Source organism: Delphinapterus leucas, chromosome 13, assembly GCF_059928025.1.
Source record: "Delphinapterus leucas isolate spDelLeu-1000000601 "Yukka" chromosome 13, BTC_Dleu_Yukka2, whole genome shotgun sequence".
Classification (NCBI taxonomy): domain Eukaryota; kingdom Metazoa; phylum Chordata; class Mammalia; order Artiodactyla; family Monodontidae; genus Delphinapterus; species Delphinapterus leucas.
This window is the reverse complement of record NC_143141.1, coordinates 88,378,388-88,393,295: the sequence shown is the minus strand read 5'-3', so window position 1 is coordinate 88,393,295 and position 14,908 is coordinate 88,378,388. Positions and strand designations below refer to the sequence as shown.

At 51.9% G+C, this 14,908-nt stretch overlaps 1 long non-coding RNA gene across 1 annotated transcript in view; it reads right to left on the bottom strand.

Annotated features, from left to right (window-relative positions):
* LOC111164463 (uncharacterized) overlaps positions 1-14,658 on the bottom strand; it is a 94,006-nt gene extending 79,348 nt beyond the window's left edge. Inside the window, exon 1 of the long non-coding RNA XR_016395541.1 lies at positions 13,359-14,658. This is a non-coding gene — a long non-coding RNA (uncharacterized LOC111164463). The remainder of the gene's footprint in view (positions 1-13,358) is intronic.
* Between the last annotated feature and the right edge of the window lie 250 nt (positions 14,659-14,908).

Below are 14,908 nucleotides of genomic sequence, written 5' to 3'. Positions count from 1 at the left end.
ATGAGGAAGCCATGCTTTCCTTGAAGAGCAGCAGGGAGACAGGCCAGCATGACCCCAGCTTTCTGCCGGTGCCCCATTCCCTCTTCAGAATCTTTCCAAAGCTTCTAGGTCGAGATTGAGCTGTCCCGCCATCGCAGGACTTAGAAATGCTTCCCTGGCAGACACTTGTCCTTCATTCATCCTTGAAAAAGAGCCCTCTGCCTGCTGACCTCCAGGGGCTACAGGCTCGGGGGACAAGAAGAAGCAGGAGGCGGTCTGGGTGCATCCTCCCAGGAGGGACCACACCCCTGCTATGCACACCCCAAGGCCCGAGGACCAGCTTTTTGTGGGGTGTGGAAAGGAGCTTGGGTTCTAGGGCTGGGGCGGCCACAGGCCACTTGCAAGGGCCTTCACGATGCTGGATAGACCCAAAGGTGGGAAGCAGAGGAGAGACTGGAGGCAGGGAAGCACTGCTGCCCCTCTCCCTGGGCCCCCTGAATATCAGAAGTGGGCCCACTCCCCTTCTACCCTGTGCCAGGGAGGGAGCAGAGAGGGGTGGGAAGGGGGCCCTGACCCAGGCCTCAGGGGTTCTTGCCAGGTAACAGGAAGCTGTGCATCTCGGAGAATATCCTCATTCCTTGATTTTCCCAACAATCTCTCCCCAGGTTTATCACTTAATGAAGACCCGCTCTCCCACAGTGGCCGCGCCCTCAGGCAAATAACCCTTTCAAAGCGCCCAGTGCTGCCTAGCACTGCTGGGCTGTCCCCTCCACGTGTGACCCGGGCAAGCTCGAGCCTCGCGTGGGAGCCCCACGCAGAGCCTTCAACGCCACGGGTCCTGGGAGCTGAGTCCCCCCAGTGGAGGTGCCTCCGGGGCTGGGAGCTGAGAGCCGTCTTGTCACAAGGCTCCAACTCGCCCCAGACTCTGTCTGACAAGGCCCGTTATGCAGGGCAGACGACACCTCCCCTGGGGTCACGGGACCCTTGGGCCTCAGCCAACCGTGTGACTCACTCAGGCTAGAACCCTGCTTTGCATCATCCCCCAGGCTCCCCTTCCCCTGCATCCCCAGACCCCTGACCTGCAGGATCCACAGAACCCGCAGCGTGCAGGACCACCTGACGTTTCCAGAGCTGAGGGGGTCCCTCAGCGGAGGGGCAGCTGGAGGGCCTTTGTGATGGGGGTCTCCTAGTGCCCCAGCCCCTCTTCCCGGTGATCAGTCAGTCCCTTGAACCCAGCTCCCTCCTTCCCTCACTCTGTCTGACACCCACCATCAGCACCCAGCCCTGCCCCCGGAATCTCACGGCTTGTGTTTCTGCAGGCAAGAACCTCACCCACCATGAGTCCACTGTCACCGCAGAGGTGACTTGCTGCCCCCCAAGGAGGATGGGGGTCCATGGACCAGTAGACAGCCTGGAAAGAAACTTAGGGGAGATGTGACCAGAAGGTGAGGGAGAGAGGCCGCACTCGGGAAAGCCAGGGAGGGCGTCCCCATCTCCCAATTCCAGGCCCACAGAACTGTACCCAATACAATGGCTGTCATTTCAGGCCATTATATTGGGGTCCTTTTTCGTACAGTCCTAGATAACTAAACCGCTTTTATTCAGGCCTGAATCATTCCTTGGATTCTAAGGTACCACTGCTTTTGTTTTTGTTTTTTGCTTTCCGTTTTATGACTTTCCTAAATCATTGCTGACTGCTTCTCCAGGAGTCCAGCTTATAATAGCCAAACAGTCTGTGCACTGTAGTCTCATTACAAAACCTATCTATCTTCCTTAAATATCCCAGAGCAGTAAAACTAAAAATATTATCAAGTTACTTTGGCTGGAGTCACCAACAGCCTTTCCACAGCATTTAACTTCCTCATCTCTCTGACCCAAGTTTACAGGAAAAAATATATGTGCAGATCACCCTGAAGATCTACGCTTTGGAAAGACGTCACCTAATCGCCTCTTTCTGTCAATACCATCCAACCTCGGGGCCATTCGGTGCCCTTAGAGGCCGCGGCATTCCCTGAGTCCCCCGACGGCAGGGTCCCCTGTCCTTCCTGCCAGCCTCCCCGCCCTGCATCCAATTCCACCTGTGGTTTGAAAGCACAGCTCACTTATCTCTTAGTCAACCGAACCACATAGCTGGTCAGCAAATATTTACTGAATGAGCCTCATGCACTGGGTGCTCCCACAGCCTCCCCTCACCCCCTCTTCTCCCCTCCCTATCCCGCCACAAGTCTTCCTGTTAGGACATTCCTGACCTTCCAAGTTCCTACACTCCCAGATGTAAACACCTTCCCCACCTTAGCCCCACAAGCCACTGACCAGAGTCTGCTGATCGCTAGACCAGCGGAAGGGCCCCGTGGTCGCAGGAACAGGGCAGAGGACTCACACCTGGCCAGTTCCTTTTTTCAAACTAACAGTTTATTAACACTCAAAGAAACCATCTTAGCACCGGGTAATTCTATGTTAATCATTCAGGGGATGCCCACCAACCATATACTAAGAAAACCAAGCAAGGCATAAATAAATAAATCATGGTGCCCAACCTTGATGTCTGGTGAGGAACGCAGATGCAGACCCGGATATGGGGGAAACTTACATGCAGGGAGGTCAGGGCTAGAGCACAGGCGGGTACAGGTGAACACAGGTGCCGTGGGAGCACCGGGAAGGGCGATTCTCCCAGCGTGGGAGGAACAAAAAAGACTTAATAATGAAGGGCACATTTGAGCAGGCCCTTGAAGGATGAGATTTCACCAGACAGAAAAGGGAGAAGGGAGGTCCATGCAGAGGGTCCAGGGAGGCCTGAGTGAGTCTATTTCTTTACCTCCATCAGTGAACCAATGGCTAATGACATAATGGGTCAGCCCAGGGCCAGGACTGGGGTGAAGGGATACAGGGAAATGACGCTTTGAGTGTAAAATTGAAGGAGATGTCAAAAAACTCAGTGATCAAGATAAAACCTATTTCATGCAGTATGTAAGAAGTCAAAATTAATGCAAAATCCATGGCTAACAAAATACCATACTGTTAAATAAACAGACCAGTATTACTGATTTTTCCTTCTGTTTCTGGCTCATTTTCACCGTTAACCTGCCACTTTTAAAGTGTTCACAGCTATGGGCATTTGTGCACTTCTCTTTACCCATAATTCCCTTTACTTTATTTCCAGGGAAAATGAGAGAGAGAAAAAATACATGAAAATAGTTTGAACCAAAAGCTCATTCATTCCTGTCTTGGCCTTCAGCAAATTCTTCCGTCTACATATTCCCTCCTTCTTTTGGAAAAACTTGAGTCTGGGAGCTGGAAGCTTCTGGGAGCTGGAAGCTTTCCTTCATATCGAATACTGTTCAATACCCTTTTCCTCTGTTAGCCAATGAACAGGGCAAACGTGCACGCCAAAGGCTTCAAGCTGGCCTGGGAGCCTGCGGATATGTGCGCATCCTGCCGGAAGCTGCAGAGCCGGGCAGGAAGTTGCAATTACGAAGAGGTTGGGCTTCTGCAGAAGCTGAGCAGTGCTGGCCTGAATAAACCCAGGCTTATCAAAAGAAGGGATATGGGAGTGAATCTGGTAATTAATAGGATTGCAGGTTTCAAAGGAAAAGGGAGGAGGCCAGGCCAGCTTTGTGGCGCCCAGCACTTTCCCTAAAGGCACAGACAGAAACAGGATAAACAGCCATGGGGCAGGCGGGGATGGACCACATCCAATTGTGGGGCAGGCTCTCTCCTCCTTTATGTCCTCCCAACAGTCACCTGTTTGCTCGAGACCCTTTCTCTTCTATCATTACTGACTCCTTAGCTTTTCGAGATAATTATCATTGGGGATGAAGTTTCTTACTCTTGGGTCCTAGCCAAGTGACCTTATTTTCAGAGTTTAAGGAAGATTTTCAAATTTCTCTTGTAGGTTCCAATTTCAACTCATTTTTAACAAAATTTGCTAGAAGCCACTAAACACTGAAATGTGTATTTCAGTAAAAGTGAATCCATTTCATCCCGAAGGCCAGATAGTGCAACACAGGAGAGCCTGGGGGTTACAGAAAGCCACACTGCCCAAGATCCGCCCAGAGCCCGTCTGCTGTGGACTGAGAGTTCTCTGGGGACCGGCACATAGCCAGCGTGGCTGGCCACATGTGTGAGCTGCTTTGCTTTCAGAACCACCCGCCAACCCACGTGAGCCAGGAGCCTGGACTCTCCATTCAGAGCCTACAAGTGTCTACTGAAGCGGAACAGGAAGGGGAAAGCTCAGAGGAAAGGGTTTCTCCCTCCCGTGACCCTGAAAGAGACCCAGTTGTAGCCTGCAGGGCTGGATGGGAAGACTTAGACAAAAGTCACAGAACTGGGGGGACAAAAGGTCACACTGGGTTTCTATGGCACGGTGGAAAGCCAGCTCACCTCGTAGTCAAGAGAGCTGCCCTGGAACCCTATGAAACACCTGCTGTATTTCTGAGGTCCACCCTGACCCTCGGTGTCCTAACTGGGACAAGGGCTGGGGCTGACGGAGTAGGTGACACGCCCTCCCTCGAATCCCCTGTCACTCCAATCCTGTTCCCTGACCTGTTCCTCCTCTTCCACTCCCTCCGTGCAGGCTCCAGGGATCTCTCTGAAGGGTGAGTCATACCTGGTTACCCACCTGCTTCAAAGTCACCCCTGACCACCCACGTCAAGCATTTACCTGCAAGGAGCACCATTGCCTGCGGCGTCCGCTCCGCACTCCTGAGTCCCCCAGCCCGTGGCCTGGCCTGAGGTCCAGCTCCTCAATGACCCCTTCTGGTGTCCTTGTCCCCTTGTTTGGCTTGAATTCCCCACCCTGTGTTCAAATTCCTAAAGGAATTTGAGGTAGTGCCCACCTCAAGTGGAGGAAGGGACGTAGAAGGCAGACCATCTAAGGCCTTTCCCCCAGTCATCAGCATTGCTATTACCATCGCGCACCACACCTACCATCTTCTAAGCCCATCTCCCCAGCAAGTCTCATCTCCCATGACCCAGGTTATAAGGCCCCTGCTCTGGGCTTCCCAGCACCCCTGTCTCGCCTCTTTCCTAGAACTCACCATGTGGCATCACGACATACACATTCATTCACCTGCCTCACCTCTCATCTTGGCTTCCTATGCTTCTATTCTGGTAGTTGCCATAGCACTGATGCTCAAGATGAATGAATGAATGAATGAATGAGAGAAGGGACAGACACATCTATCCCACTGTGAGCGCACAGAGGTTCTTTCATTGTTGAGCCTCTTCTCAAGGACATCTGACGATGACAGAGCCCTCCCTGCTCCCCTAGGCTCCAAGGTGCTGAGAATCACGAGTATTCCTGTCTGTCCAGCTGCATCCTCCCTGCCACAGCTGTTGCCCACCCACCTTCAACCAGAAGCAGAGCGGAGGGGCAAATCTGCGTGGCACCAGCTTTAGGCCTCCTTTCACCTGGAACACTGACTGTTCAGCACATCTTCGCCCTGGAGATTCCCGCCAGCTGGTTCACAAAACCGAAGGGCTGAGTTTTCTCTACAGAGAATGTCTTCTGCTTCCCCTTCAGAAAGGACACTGGAGTCTGAAGTTCCCAGCACAGTTCGGCTTAGCCACTTTGCCTTGGAACCTCGTTTGTTTCCTCTGGGGCTGTCAGGAATACGGACCTGGCTGAACGCTCTCATAATGCAGCAGGGCCCTCTGCCACTCCTCCTTCCTGGAACTGAAGCTGAGTGGCTTTGTGCAAAAAGGGAGACGAGTGGGCGGACACCTTTCCTAAGCCTTGATAGCCACTTGAGACGGTCCTCAATCGTTCCTGACCTTCCCCCAATTAAATAACCTCAATTCCCTAAACTTTCTTCAAAAGGATCATCTACTCAGCAAGAGGAGAGAAATGCTCAGAGCCTTCAGAAGGCAAGGAAAGAACCAGGCTCTGTCCTGATTGAAGACATAACCAGTGAGATTGGTGAGCAGAGTTGCTTTCTATAGGTAAGATTCTTTTTTATATTTATTTTATTTATTATCATTTATTTTTGGCTGCTTTGGGTCTTCGTTGCTGCGCGTGGGCTTTCTCTAGTTGCGGCATTCGGGGGCTATTCTTCGCTGCGGTGCGCGGGCCTCTCCTTGCGGTGCCTTCTCTTGTTGCGGAGCACGGGCTCGCGGAGCACAGGCTTCAGTAGTTGTGGCACATGGGCTCAGTAGTTGTGGCTTGCAGGCTCTAGAGCTCAGGCTCAGTAGTTGTGGTGCACGGGCTTAGTTGCTCCACAGCATGTGAGATCTTCCCAGGCCAGGGCTCGAACCCGTGTCCCCTGCATTGGCAAGCGGATTCTTAACCACGGTGCCACCAGGGAAGACCCAGAGTTGTTTTATAGGTGAAAGGAGGAGATAAACATGAAGATTTTCATTTTAGTGCAAATTACAGCGGCACAGCCCTCCTGGGGCAAATTCCCAACTTCCTGGTCCATCATGGACTAGCTCTGAAAATGCCAATCTTCTTTAGGTGACGAGTCAGAAATTTCAGGACCTCCTAAGGAGTGCTCCCTAGAAATAAATTTTAGAAGTGTGCTATTTGACACCACTACTTTAGAGGAGTGACATTAAAACTAATGAAAAAGGGAACGTTTGTGTTCCCTCTCCCTTTTGAAATGGCAGCAATAACATTCCAAATTAAGGAGATTTCCAAAAGCATCATACCTTTGGGCAATGCAACAGGAAAAGATATTCTGCAGAAGCTGATCATCTAACAGGTCACACTGTACCTGCTTCCCATCAGGCTGTGGTTTCGCTATTGGGAAATGAATAAATCAGAGGCGTGATGGCAAACTAACATCTTTACCCTTCAGGCTTAGAAAATCAGTTAATTAAAGCAACAAGGTGCTAACGAGTGTTTGCCCTTTCCTCTCCCTGCTTTTTGTGCATCACATGTGCAAGTGGCTGTGTGGGCCCCCCACTCAGACCTCCTATTGTCCAAATGCACCATTTAGCCAGCAAACCTGGTGGCTGAGTGCTGACTTTCTCAAGCCCGATGTAGAACCTTCTAGAGGTAGAAGGTGTGTCAATTAGGTTAAATTAACTTAATGAAGTAAGGCAGTCAAGATCTGACTTCAGTATATACATCCGTGTCCTTTACTTTCTCCTGATGTCGTGGATACCTGTGAACTGGTTATGCGTCTTTCATCCATTATCTTATCTGCTGAGAAAAAAATAAATTCATTCACTCCATGAACATTCATTGAGGACTTCTAGGTGCTTGGCAGGTGCAAGGTGCTGGGAACATGGAACAAGAAGTACCAAGCAGATCCCCAAGAAGCTGGCAGTGCCCTGGTGAGGCAGAATTAGCAAAAGCCACGTGCCAAATGCTTACCCTGCTTGTTTCAGCTTCGGGGGCCATCTACCCCAGGTAGGATGGGACCTTGAGGGAGGCACAGCCCTCTTCTAACTGGAGGGTTAGGCCACAAAAAGGCTTTGCAGAGGCAAGTCTCAAATGAGAGATCTTCCAGGCTATACTGGGGAGGGAGCACGGAGCTCTGAGGAAAGCTGACAAGCACCAGGGTGGTCTGCCCTGGCCTGTTCGGGGAGCAGGGACGGTTGTGAATGACTGAACGTTGGATGCAGGGACCCAGGGACCAGGCCAGGGGATCAGGCTGAAGAGGGAGGCGGTGGGCGGCCCATGGAGCTGCTGCCTTGAAGGGCTGGGTCTTCTGTCCCCTGGGGGGGTCCACCAAATGTGAGAGTCTGAGAATCTCCTCTAGTGGCAGCTGAAGAAGAGAACTGAGCAGGTTCTTCCATCCCTCGCTCACCGTTCATGAGGAGGAACGCGCTGTGTGCCGCGGGTGAGATTCCCCAGCCCCGGGACGGACACGAGGGCCATGCGTGTGCCCTTGAGCGGTCACTTCGCCCGAGGTGGACAGGCCATCCCTGGGATCCCGCCGACTCTGAGATTCCCTAACGCTGATGCGCCGCGTCCCTGGAAGATGCTGCAGGTGGCACCAGGCTGAGTAGAAGGATCTCCTTTCCTCAAGATCTGCAGGCGGACGAAACCAACCGACTCAGCAGCTAACCGAGAATCGTCTGCCTGGTGACAGTCACGGCGGAGGACAAGAGATGGGTAAGAAAATGCAGCTGAGGGCTTCCCTGGTGACGCAGTGGTTGAGAGTCTGCCTGCCGATGCAGGGGACACGGGTTCGTGCCCCGGTCCGGGAAGATCCCACATGCCACGGAGAGGCTGGGCCCGTGAGCCATGGCCGCTGAGCCTGTGCGTCCGGAGCCTGTGCTCCGCAACGGGAGAGGCCACAGCAGTGAGAGGCCCGCGTACCGCAAAAACAAAACAAAAAAAAATAGCACAAAGTGACCTTCCGGGTTCCTTTCCGGCAGTAACATTTTATGAGTACGTGGACACAACAAATTAAACGTCCAGGCCTGATAATCCTCCCCCCCCAGGATTCCAGACAGCGTCCACTGCTCCCGTCTTGGACTTTCACCCAGCACTTCCGGCTCCGTTGCTGCCCCAACCTGATGCCCGTTAACACCCCCTCCCAACCCAGCCAGGTGTGCTTGGCTAGCAGCCCAGGGGCCCAAGGCAGTAGCTAATGAGCCTTTAGCTGGACCCACTGATGGACACTCGGCTCCCTTTCTTCCAAAATCTGGTCTGGCCTGGTCTCCCGTGGGTTTGTTAACACTTGGTTTTAAGCTGTGGGTGACAAACTATATCCTCTGAGGGTGCCTTCAGGACACAGGGGTCCCCCTCTGGTGGCTTTGGACGCTTATGTTGAAACCTGAGTGCACAGGGGACAGGGGAGGCTGCCAGAGGAGCTGCAAGGTATCCTCATCATTCCCTCCCTGGCCCAGGGCCTCTCATACTTGGCAAGCATCAGAATCCCCCTGGGGGGGCTTGTCGGCACAGACCTCTGCCCTCTCCCCAGGGCTTCTGACTCATGGGTCTGGGGTGAGGTCGGAGAATTTGCATCCCTGATGCTCCCAAAGGGCCCATGTCAAGGGCCACACTTTGAGAGCCGCTGCCCTAGTGCCCCAGTGAGACGGGGACAGTTCTGGCCCCTGAACATGGCTCCACCTGCCGGGTCTGTGATGAAAGCTCCCTGCCAGGGCCACGGGCCACCGCAGTCCCTCTGCTGAAGAGCTTATAGGACTCAGCCGGGAAGCAGCCCAGCCCAGCGCAGGTGGCTCTGAGGGGGAGGCTCTGGGGGAGGGGGCCCAGGTGGACCAGGGAAGATTTGGGGAAAGTGACACTTGAGACTGAGGGACAAAGGAGGGCCGGGCCACGAAAGGGAGGGGATGAAGGGAGCCCCAGAGAGGGAGACTGACGCAGGCACCCGCACCTGGCACAGGAGAGAACTCGGTGTCCCGGAGAGCAGCAAGCAGGTCGGGCAGGAGCTCAGGCTGGACAGTGGGCCAGGGCGCGACCCGCGGGGCCTTCGGGACAGCCAGAGTCTGGACATAACCCAGAAAGCAGGGGCTGCTGGGAGGGGTTGGTGGGAACAGCCCTTCGAGGGGCCGGGGCCAGGGGTCCGGGGACCCAGGATTGAGTGGGGAGAGTTGAAGGGGTGGGTAGCTCAGGCTGCTATCACAACATACCACAGACTGGGTGGCTTAAATGACAAACACTTATTTCTCACAGTTCTGGAGGCCGGAAATCCAAGATCGTAACCTTGGCAGAGTCAGTGTCTGGGGAGAGCCCTCTGCCCTCTGCAGGGCTGCAGCCAGCTCCACACATGCGGTAGGGGCAGCAGGCTCCCTGGCGTCTCCTCTTCTACGGACACTCATCCCACCATGGCGGCCCCTCCCTCATCTAATCCCGACCACCTCCCAAAGGCCCACCTCCAAACACCATCACACTGGGGTTAGGGCTTCAACATATGAATCTGGGGGGGGACACAAACATCCGGTCTATAGTGGGGCGGGGCGGAGGGCATTTACTTCAGTTTCCAAAGGGCTTCACGTGGGGAAAAGCCAGTACTGTTGAAGAAACATTGGGCCATCTCTGAGAAGCCCCGTGCTATCTTCCCTATACTCTGGTAAACAGCAGGTCACCTCTAACTACAATTTTCTTTCCACAAGCAAACTGAAAGGAGGTACTGTCAGTTAAAAATTAAACAACAAAACGAAACTCAGACCATGTGAGTGTCATGTTTTTTTAAAAAGCAATCAATTACTGGTTTTCTCTTGATCCCGACAGGATCAAAAAAACATTTGGTAGCATTCCCTGACGGTCAAAATCCATTCGTAAATGGTTACACAGTCTGTGCCTCGCTGTGGATGTCCTGTACTTCCGTGTCGGCCCCGTGTTCTTCAGCTCTTCTCCTCCCTGGGCTCCTTGCTCAGCAAACATTTTTCAGTACGTACACGCGGGCCTTCTCATTGCCCCTTTCCCACTGATTTGGGGGCAACTGAAGACACTGATCTCTTGTTTTAAAATAAGAATCAGTGAATGGACTTTGATGCAGAGAATTTGTCTGTTTTTTTTTTAATTGAAGTATACTTGATTTACAATGTTGTGTTAATTTCAGGTGTGCAACAAAGTGATTCAGTTATACTATATGTATGCATGTGTGTATATATATGTATGTAGATATATACATATGTATGTATGTGTAGTGTATATTCTTTTTCAGATTCTTTTCCCTTGTAGGTTATTACAAAATGTTGAGTATAGCTCCCTGTGCTATACAGTAGGTCCTTGTTGGTTACCTATTTTATTTATAGTAGTGTATACCTGTTCATCTCAAACTCCTAATTTATCCCTCCCCACTTTCCCCTTAGAGAATTTTTCATTGCAGCCAACATTTCAAATGCATCTTCATCCATCCCTTCTCATGGCCTGTGCCACACACTGTTGTAGGTATTGGGGTACAGGGGTGCAAAGGATGAACCAGGCCCTTCTCCCGGGGAGCTCATGCTCTGAGAACATTACAAGGGCATTAGGAGCCGTTCAAGGAACAAGAGCAGGTCGACGGGAGAGGGGACACCTGCCTGAAAGCCACCTGACCCATCTGACCAGGGCTTAACCCTGAGCCCAAGGCTGACCCTTCAATGCCACCCCCTTAGGACGAGCTGGACATCCTGCAAAACCTCTCCAAGCCAACCTCGGGCTCTCATCTCTTGCTCTCAGGAACTTCAAACATTCAACACAGAGTCAAGACATTAAAACAAAACACACGCACACACACAAAAAACCCTCTTCCAGTCTTCAAGCTCCACTTTATGACCTAAAAAGCAAAATCTTTCTAAAGCATAACAAGCTACTTCAGATGAAGAAAACAACGGACTCTAAAAGGCGAGGAATCCAGTGTATGTTGTCTGTCACGTGAGCACCAAATACCGAGAAACCATCCCGGGACGAGGAGGCCGGCCCAAACCAGCTGCTTCAAAGAGGCTGTTCTTTAGCGGAAGGCTTAACACAATGACCCTAGAAATGCCGAGGGGAAACAGTCCGAGAGCTCGCACTGGCTTTCCAAGGAGGGATGCCAGAAGGTCCCTCTTGGCAGGATTCACAGCATCAAAATCCCATTTGTAGAGAATGCCAAGTGTCAGTGGCTACGATGGCCTTTTTAAAGATCTGTGCTTTCATACCACTAAGAAAGAAAAAGGAACGAAAAGAAGCTAGAGATTCACTAAGCTTACAAATTTGCACTAAAGGGTACCTTCCCCCCAGTGAATAAAGCTGATGCCGCCATGGTGGCAGTTACATCAAACCATTTGTGCTGCTTCCTTCGTGGCCGGCTGTTTTCTTTTTCAAGCCAGGAGGAGACACTACCATCGGACCCCTCGCCACATGGAAACTCAGGTGTTATTGCTTCTTCCTCCCCCACCCACCTTCAGGGCAACAGCTCTGCACTTGGGCCCCAGGGGGAAGATGCTTTCTCAGCTTGCCCTCTGCATCCTTGATCCGATCTCTCCAGTTTGGGTGTGAGGAAATCTGGGCCTTTTTCCTTTTCCCTGGTTTGTTTCATTTACAATGATTTTGCTAAGCAGTGTGAATGTTCACCATATGCTGGCCGTGTGGCAGGATATTTTGGCTCCCCTAAAAAGCCAGGTTGCTGAGTCACGCTGAGTCACTTGCCCTGAGAAATCCCCGGGGGGAGGGGATCCAAAACAGCTGGGGCAAACACGGGGCCCTGGCTGGCCCTCCTCGGAGGGACGGGGGCGTGGACGGCGGAGCGGAGTCAGGCCAAGATTCCACAAGCGGCCGAAGCACCACGGCTCTCACCAAACAGCAAAGTCCTGTAAACGTTGAATTTCTAGAACTTTGCCTACAGAGGAGAATAGCTGAGATGGAGCCAGAGCAATGAGTAGGACTAAAGACACTTGTAGACAGAAATAATATTAAATAGAAGACCGACAAGCAGAACTTGATCACTAAATGATTGCTTACACAAAATGATTGCTTACATTTGTTTTTGTTTTTTAATTTGTCCTCTCCAGTATTGTGTAGTGGACATTCAAAAGTCAATGAACTAATTGATTTCGACTCTGAATAATTGTGTTTTTAAATGGAACATGGGTAAATTTGGGTGGTTATTTCCTACAGTTCCTTCAATGTCCCCAAAAGTCAGACCCTTCATGGGATGATAAAATGGCCACTTCTAATCACCTTATGGCCATAAGAATCATCTTATCTAAAATGCAGGTTCCGTAGTCATCTTTCCACCTCTGCTAAGAAGCTGGGGGTCCCAGGGGTATATCTTAAAACATGATCCCAGGATTGCCCAAGAATCTTGTGAAAAAATGTAAAGGGCTCAGCCCTATTCCTCACCCTACCCTCAAATTCTTCTGGGATGGGTAAAGGTGGGGGTCTATAAACCCATATATTCCAGAAGCTTCCAGATCATTCCAGTTGGGTTTTCCCTGGCTCTGCTTAGAAGAACAAAACAGCAAAGTCCCACCACTGCCTAGATGCCCCTCAATTTCTGAGCAGACAGGAAAATGTTGCCTATGGGTTTTTGTTACTCTCTTCCACCTGAGAAAAGCTTTCCTCACTATTTCTCCCATACTTGACTGAAAGATTCAGATACAGTGTGTCCATCATCCCTGTCTTTACTCCCTAATCCTGGCACTCAGTGGCTCTGTGACCTTAGACTTGTTACTTAGCCTCTCTAAGTCTCAGCTTCTGACTCACACTAAAATAGAGCCCCTAAGCTCCTCTTGGGTTGTTGTCGGGATCAGGTACACACCCTTGTGCAGGTTTAACGAGTACCCGGCCTTCTCCTCCTTTACTGTACTCAGGTTCCAGCCATGCAAGCAGGGAGACTGCTTTCTTCAAGTCTCTGATCCAATGTCACCTTCTCCATGCAGCCTACCAGGACCACCATCAAAACCATTACCCTCGTCCCCTACTGTGGGCACTGCTCATTTCCACCCCTGCTTTATTGCCAGTCTTCACCATCTTGTAATAACGTCTGTGATTTACTCACCAATCTCGTTTCTTTGTCTTTCCCCTCTAGAATGTAGCATCCTGGTGGTCAGAATTTTCGTCTGTTTTGTTCACTGATGATTTCTAATTTCCTAGAAGAGTGCCTGGTACACAGTAGGTGTTCAGTAAGTACTGGATGGACGGATGGATGGATGGATGGGTAGGTGGATGGGTGGGTGGATGGATGGATGAGTGGATGCAAGGGTACCTGCCTTTGAGCTCTATCTCATCTGTGCCACCATTCACACTGGCTGCATGTCTGAGCTTGGAAAACCTGTCTCCTTTTCCAGATGAGGTAAGATATGATTACTCACAAGCCAGTCACTTCCCTCTTTAAAACCAGCTTTGTTGTTTTACTACTGACATGTTTTTGCCAGATCTGTTTGCGTGCTCCGTAACTCATGTAAATGTTAATAAAGAAAACTATGAAAACAGCTTCCTACATGTTTCCTGTTCCAGGCATAATCACGTGAAAATGCAGTGTGCCGTGCATGTAATGGAGCAACCCCCTTTACTGGGCTTCCAGATGACAATCCCTCCCGGGGAAGACACCAACCCTAGATTTGTACATCTCCCCCTCCAACCCCAGTCTGTTCTGCACTTTCCCTGCATCACACACTTCCGGCCATGGCCTCGGTACTGGGGCCCAAGGCAGGCTCATTCCAAGTGCTCGGGCGCTTCCCACGGGGTACGCTGCTCTGAGGACCGCCGGCACTCAGGGCCGTTCCAACCTCAGCACCAGTCCTTCAAACCCCGCTGACAGCGGCACGGGCTTTTGTTCCTATGGGCAATCATCAGCCCATAAGGGGACCCTAAGGCACGGTGAGGATGGTGCAGAATATTTTATTTCGAAATGTTATGTTTCGAACTCTTGTAAAATACCCATTGTCAATGTTTCCTTTTTTAAAGCAAGCATTTCTCCGGAAGATAATTAAATGGATTTGATACACTTTCAGAAAGCCTTAGGCAGTAACTCAGGACAGAGATGAGCCTTTGACGTCAGACAGGCCAGGGTCCAGGTTCTGGCTCCCGCCTCCTGGCTGTTCTGACAGGATGGGTGACAGGGCAGTCTCCCCGCAGGTGAGGCAGGAGAGTGCTGCGGCCCAATCCGGAGGGTCTTGCAGGGTTTAGGGAGACCAGGCCGTGAAAGGGCTTGTGCCAGGCTTGCGCTGGAGTGAGGGGGGCTGCGGGATGCCCCCAGCCACGCGGGGACGAGGGCCTGGAGGGTGGGAGTCCCAGCCCCGCAATACCCAGGCTCTGCGGTCTCAGCCAGGGGACCTCTACCCGCTGCCCGAGCCCGGCCCCGGCCCGGCGTCTGTGACATGGGACTCATGGCCGCACTGCGGTGCCCGGCACATCCCAGGCCTGCTTCCCACACACACACCTGCTCCCTCCCCGTCCACAGGCACTCCCACTCCTCGTGGGACAGAGACTGGACGGGCGCCTTGGGGTTCAGGCCTGACCCCACCTGACACCTGGCCCTGCAGCCCGGCTCACCTCTGCACTTGATGCTTCCTCTGCAAAACGGGAAGGACAGTGCCTGCCCTGCTG